The sequence below is a fragment of the Tursiops truncatus genome, chromosome 10 (genome assembly GCF_011762595.2).
Source record: "Tursiops truncatus isolate mTurTru1 chromosome 10, mTurTru1.mat.Y, whole genome shotgun sequence".
NCBI classification, from domain to species: domain Eukaryota; kingdom Metazoa; phylum Chordata; class Mammalia; order Artiodactyla; family Delphinidae; genus Tursiops; species Tursiops truncatus.
Window position 1 is genome coordinate 56769545 of NC_047043.1, and position 6599 is coordinate 56776143.

Sequence of the window (6599 nt, forward strand, 5' to 3'; positions counted from 1 at the left end):
CAAGGAAGCCCCAACTCTGTTTTCTTCTGGTAACTCATTTAAATCCTTTTAAACTAGTTTTATTGAGATTTAATTCACAAACCATAAGATTCACCCGTTTAAAGTGTGATGTCCAGTGGTTTTTAATATATTCATGGGGTTGTAAAACATCACCATTATCTACGTTTAGAATATTTTCATAGCCCCCAAATGATCTGAATATGTGATTCATTTGGAGTTAATTTTTTACATGGTGTTAGGTAAGGGTCCAACTTCATTCTTTTGCTTGTGAATATCCAGTTGTCTGAGCACCAATTTTTGAAACAACTATTCCTTCCTCATTGAATTTTCTTGGCATTCCTGTTAAAAATCAACTCACTGTAAGAGTAATGGTTTATACGTGCACCCTCAATTCTATTCCATTGATCTCTATGTCTATCTTTATGTCCGTACCACCCTCTCTTGATTACTGCAGGAAGTTTGGAAATCAGGAAGTGTGAACCCTCCAACTTTATTCTTCTTTTTCAAGATAGTTGGCTATTCTGAATCCCTTGCCTTTCCATGTGAATATTAGGACCAGCTTATCAGTTTGTGCCAAAAACAAAAAGCAAAAACAAAGGGCAGCTGAGGTTCTCATAGAGATTACATTGACTGTATAGATCAATGTGGGGATATTGCCATCTTAAGAATTTTAAATCTTCTGACCTAAGAATGTGAGATGTTTTCCATTAATTTAAATCTTCTTTAAAAAAGAAGGCTGGGGCTTCCCTGGTGGCACAGTGGTTGAGAGTCTGCCTGCCGATGCAGGAGACACGGGTTCGTGCCCCAGTCCGGGAAGATCCCACATGCCGCGGAGCAGCTGGGCCCGTGAGCCATGGCCGCTGGGCCTGCGTGTCTGGAGCCTGTGCTCCGCAACGGGAGAGGCCACAACAGTGAGAGGCCCGCGTACCGCAAAAAAAAAAAAAAAAAAAAGAAGGCTGTTTTGTAAGAAACACTGCCTTATTTATAGTCCTGGCCCCCTTTCAACTCTGGAGGAGTAGAACTAAAGAGAGATAGAAGCAGTCCTGCAACAGCCAGCTCTAGGCTGTGCTGTAGGAAGGAGGGAGATAGAATCTGCTTCTGATGGGTCAGGCCAGGAAGATTCAACCATAGAAAGGTTGAAGCCTGATTGGAAAAAATAAAAATATTTTTCACATTTATAACTCAATGGGTTAAGGCTTCAGTAAACCTGTTCGCTCAAAACTGAATAGGAGAAAAGCTCTGCTCTCAAGAAATTCATCGGGCTTCCCTGGTGGCGCAGTGGTTGAGAGTCTACCTGTCGATGCAGGGGACGTGGGTTCGTACCCCAGTCTGGGAGGATCCCGCATGCCGCGGAGCAGCTAGGCCCGTGACCCATGGCCGCTGAGCCTGCGCGTCCGGAGCCTGTGCTCCGCAACGGGAGGGGCCGCAACAGTGAGAGGCCCGCGTACGGCAAAAAAAAAAAAAAAAAAAAAAGAAATTCATCATCTTGCCTGCTCCAAGTGACTTTGCTAAGGCTGCCTCTAGCCCCTGTGACATCTCTGTGCTAGTTTAGAAGAAAAGCCCCATAGTTTCTCAAGGCACTTTGCTTCCATCTTCAAAAAAATGTTGTAATAAATTACAAACCTACAACATCTACCATATGAATGGTGCCCCTTCCACTGTGATATAGAACGTGCAATGCACAATTGAACACGTGGCTGTTCTTAGAGGAGGAATTTCATAAAGTTTTACAGCATGTCTTTATGACATAAGCTTGTTATCGTTTTAGCTGGCTTTTTAAGTCATCTTGTGTAGGTTTTTCTTCTGTGCAAGATTATAAATTCTGTGAAAGTGAGGACAGTGTAGGACACATAGTAGATATTTATTATTTGTAGACTTGGGTTGGATAGAACTGAATAAAGTCTTTTGAAAGACGTTATGACTTTTATCCTAAACTTTGTCCAAATTTCACATCCATTATTCCACCTAATTTTATTGACTTTCAAAAATATCACATTTAGTGCCAAACACCTTTTGTGCAAGAAGCAGAATATTAATTGAACACAAACTTCCTGGCATATCAGAGGGACAAGGAATAAGTGATGGGATGAGCACTTATTATTCATTTTATCAAAACGTGCTGCCTGAAGGAGAACGCTGTTGTGTTTCTTGTCAAGGAAATTAACACAGGGGTTTGTTATTATAAATACAACTTCCACGAGTGATTTGGAGGCTGTTGACTTCTTTCAGAGATAGGAAAGTGCTCATTTATTACATTTTAATGTATACAACTTAATGCACACTATTTATCAGACAGGAAATAAAAGAAGCTGAATTAACACAAAGTCAGAACACAGCTGCCTTAAGATAATTATTTAGGGCTATGGGGAAATGCTCAAAACAGCCTAAAACCTAGAAAATAATGATCCAGTACTTTAATTCTTGCATGTGTACTTTCCCAAAGCCCTACTCTAATCCCTACCCAGAAACCCTTTGATGACAGTCTTGTCTTTTACTGAAGCTATTTTTTTAACTTCCACAAAAGAATTTCTGATTGCATTTTTCCTGTAATTCTTTATGATTTACCCCCCAAAAGTTCAAGTTACTGCAGCTTGTCTCTTTTAAGTTTGATTTCCTGTTGCTTCTTTTTCTAATCACCCAAAAAGGCCACCAGACGATATCCTTGATGATTTTGCTCTGTAAATCAATGGTTTCCCTCAATTTTCAAAACAGTTTCCTTTCCATTACTTGTTATTTTTCTTATCTTGCACCCACCATGTCCTTTTATTTACATAGGACGTTCCAAACACCTCTGTCTCCAACCCAGACAGTACAACCCTGTTGTACTTGGTGAATTCTGCGTTCTCACTGCTCAGCTCCACTACTTGTGAAATCCTCTCTCCTCATGTGGCGGTGTGTGTGTCAGTCACAGGATGATATGTATGTATATGGGTAAGAAGGACTTTGTCAGGTTATGTATGTGTACAGCCATAACCGGAGTCATGACTAACTCAAAGTGGAGTGGACAAGGGACTAGTCTTATAGGCAGACATCAGCACTGGATACTTTAACATAGGATATGCATTCTTCTTTTTCTTCCCTAACAGATTTATTGACATATAATCTACATGCCATAAAGTTCACCCTTTGCAAGTGTCCAGTTCAGTGGTGTTGGGGATATTCACAGTGTTACAGGCCTATCACCAGTATTTAATTTCAAAACATTTTCATCTGAACATTTGCATGTTCAAAAGAAAACATTAGCATCTCTCCTTCCCACAGCCGTAGATGACCACTGATTTATTTTCTGTCTCTACAGATGTGTCTATTCTGGATATTTCATACAAATGTTACCGCACAACATTTGGCCTTTTGTAAATGACTTCCCTAACTTGGCATTTGCCCATGTTATATAACGCATCAATACTTAATTCCTTTTTATGGCCAAATAATATTCCATTGTATGAACATATCACATATTATTTACCAGTTGATGGACATTTGATTTGTTTCTGTTTTTTAGTTACTATAAATAATGCTAATAAGAACCTGCTGTATAAAAGAATAAATAAAATTAAATTAAAAATTAAAAATAAATAAATAAATAATGCTGCTATGAACATTCATGTACACATTTTTATGTAGACACACGGTTTCAGTTCTCTTGGGTATATACCTAGGAGTAGAATTTCTGGGTTGTATAGTAACTCTATGTTGAGCACTTTGAAGAATAGCAAAAATATCTTCCAAAGCAGGCACAGCATTTTACATTCCCACCAGCAATGCATGAGGGTTCCAGTTTCTCCACATCCTCAGAAACACTTGTTATTGTCCTTCTTTTTGATTAAAACCACCCTACTAGATGTGAAATAATATCTCATCATGGTATTGATTAGCTTTTCCCTAAGTGCTAATGATTTTGAGCATCTTTTCTTGTGCTTGTTAGCTCTTTCTATATCTTCTGTGAAGAAATATCTGTGCAAATCCTTTCTCTTTTTTTTTTTTTTGCGGTACGCGGGCCTCTCACTGTTGTGTCCTCTCCCGTTGCGGAGCACAGGCTCCGGACGAGCAGGCCCAGCGGCCATGGCTCACGGGCCCAGCTGCTCTGCGGCATGTGGGATCTTCCCGGACTGGGGCACAAACCCGTGTCCCCTGCATCGGTAGGCGGACTCTCAACCACTGTGCCACCAGGGAAGCCCTGTTTTTAAATTATTTGTCTTTTTTATGTTGAGTTGCAAGAGTTCTTTATAAATTCTGGATATGTCTCTTATCAGATAAATAGCCTGCAAATACTTTCTCCCATTCTGAGTGAGAGCTTTATTGATTGTATCATTTGTCACAAAAAAGTTTTAAATTCTTATGAATACCAGTTTATCTATTTTTTTCTTTGATTGCTTGTGCTTTTGTTGTCATATCTAAGAAACCATTACCTAACCCAAGGTCATGAAGTTTTAATCCTACGTTTCTTCCTAAGAGTTTTATCGTTTTAGCCCTTACGTTCATGTCTTTGATCCATTTTTAGTTCATTTTTTTATATATGGCATGAGCTAGGGGTCCAACTTCATTCTTTTGTATGTAGGTATCCAGTGGTCTTTGCATCATTTGTTGAAAAAGCTATTTTTCTCCATTAGCTCCCTTGCCAAAAATCAATTGACCATAAATGTAGGGGTATATTCCTAGACTCTCAATCCTATTCCATAGATTTGTCTATCCTTATGCCCGTACCACAATGTCTTGATTACTGTAGCTTTTTAGTAAATTTGAAATCTAGATGTATAAATAAAAGAACTTTGCTCTTTTTCAAGATAGTTTTGACTCTTCAGGGTTCATTGCATTTCCATATGAACTTTGGGATCACTTGTCGAATATTGTGAAAAAAGGCAGCTAGAATTTTGATAGGAATTGTTTGAATCTATAATCATTTTAGGGAGTAAAATGTGAAATGAGATGTACTTCCATTTATTTAGGGCTTCTTTAATTTCTTTCAATGATATTTTGTAATTTTTAGCATCCAAGTATTCAACTTCTTTTGTTAAATTAATTCCTAAGTATTTTATTTTTTTGAAAAATTGCATATGAAATTGTTTTTTAATTTCCTTTTCAGATTGTTCATTGCTAGCATATAGATATACAATTGATTTTTGTATATTGATCTTGTATCCTGCAACCTTGTATCCTCCTAACTAGTATAAGTCTTGTATTAATTCTAATGGTTTTATTGTGAATTCTTTAAGATTTTCAATATACAAGGTCATATCATCTGTGAATACTTCTTCCATTTCAAAGTTGTTGTCTTTTATTTCTTTTTCTTGGTTAATAGCCCCGGTTAGAAATTCTAATACAGTAAACATGTTAATAATGAGCCCATCACTAATATCCAGTGTAAACTTTAATACGGTTTGACAGTAAATAAATGTGAATTTTTTCAAGTTAAAAAAAAAAAAGAAGAAATTCTAATACAATATTAAGTGGAAGTGGGAAGGTGGACTTCCGTGTCTTGTTCCTGATCTATGGGTGAAATCATCCAGTGTTTCACCATCAGTGTGATATTAGCTGTGAATGTTTCTTAGCTGTCCTTTATCAGCTTAATGAAATCCCTTTGTATGTCTAGTTTGAGGAGTGTTTTTATTTGTAAAGGCTTTTGCCAAATGCTTTTTCTGCTTCTACTGAGATTATCATGTGGGTTTTCCTTTTAATCTATTAATAATGGGTGTGTGTGTGTGTGTGTGTGTGTGTGTGTGTGTGTGTGTGTATTGGGTGGGCCAAAAGTTTCGTCCGTTTTTTGCATAAGATGGCTCTGGTAGCACTTAGTTGTCCTTTTTTAAATTATTATTTATTTATTTATTTTTGGCTGCATTGGGTCTTTGTTGCTGCATGCGGGCTTTCTCTAGTTGTGATGAACGGGGGGTTTCTTTTCGTTGTGGTGCGCGGACGTGTCATTGCCGTGGCTTCTCTTGTTGCCGCACAGGCTCTGGCACACGGGCTCAGTAGTTGTGGCTTGCAGGTTCTAGAGCACAGGCTCAGTAGTTGTGGCACACGGGCTTAGTTGCTCCGCGGCATGTGGGATCTTCCTGGACCAGGGCTCAAACCCATGTCCCTTGCATTGGCAGGCGGATTCTTAACCACTGCACCACCAGGGAAGCCCTGAAAAATGTGTCTTCCATTTTTACTTAAAAAACCAAAGGCACTTTTGGGCCCACCCAATATATATATATTATGTAATATATAATATATACATTATATATTATATAATGTATATACACACTTTATGTACGTATGTATATTTTACAGATTAAACTACCTTTACATCCCTGGGGTAAATCACAATTCCTCATAGTTCATATTCCTTTTAATATGTTGCTGCATTTGGCTTACATTATTTTGTAGGGGATTTTTATACATCTACATTCATAAGGGATGTAGGTTCAGTTTTCTTTGTTTTGTGATGTCTTTGTCTGGTTCTCTTATCATGGTAATATTGGTCTCATATATTTAGTTGAGAATTGTTCTTCCTCATATTTTTGAAGGAATGTGTAAAGACGTGGTGCCAAAACTTCTTTAAAGGTTTGGTAGAATTCACCAGGGAAGTTATCTGGACATGGGAAATTTTTTATATTACT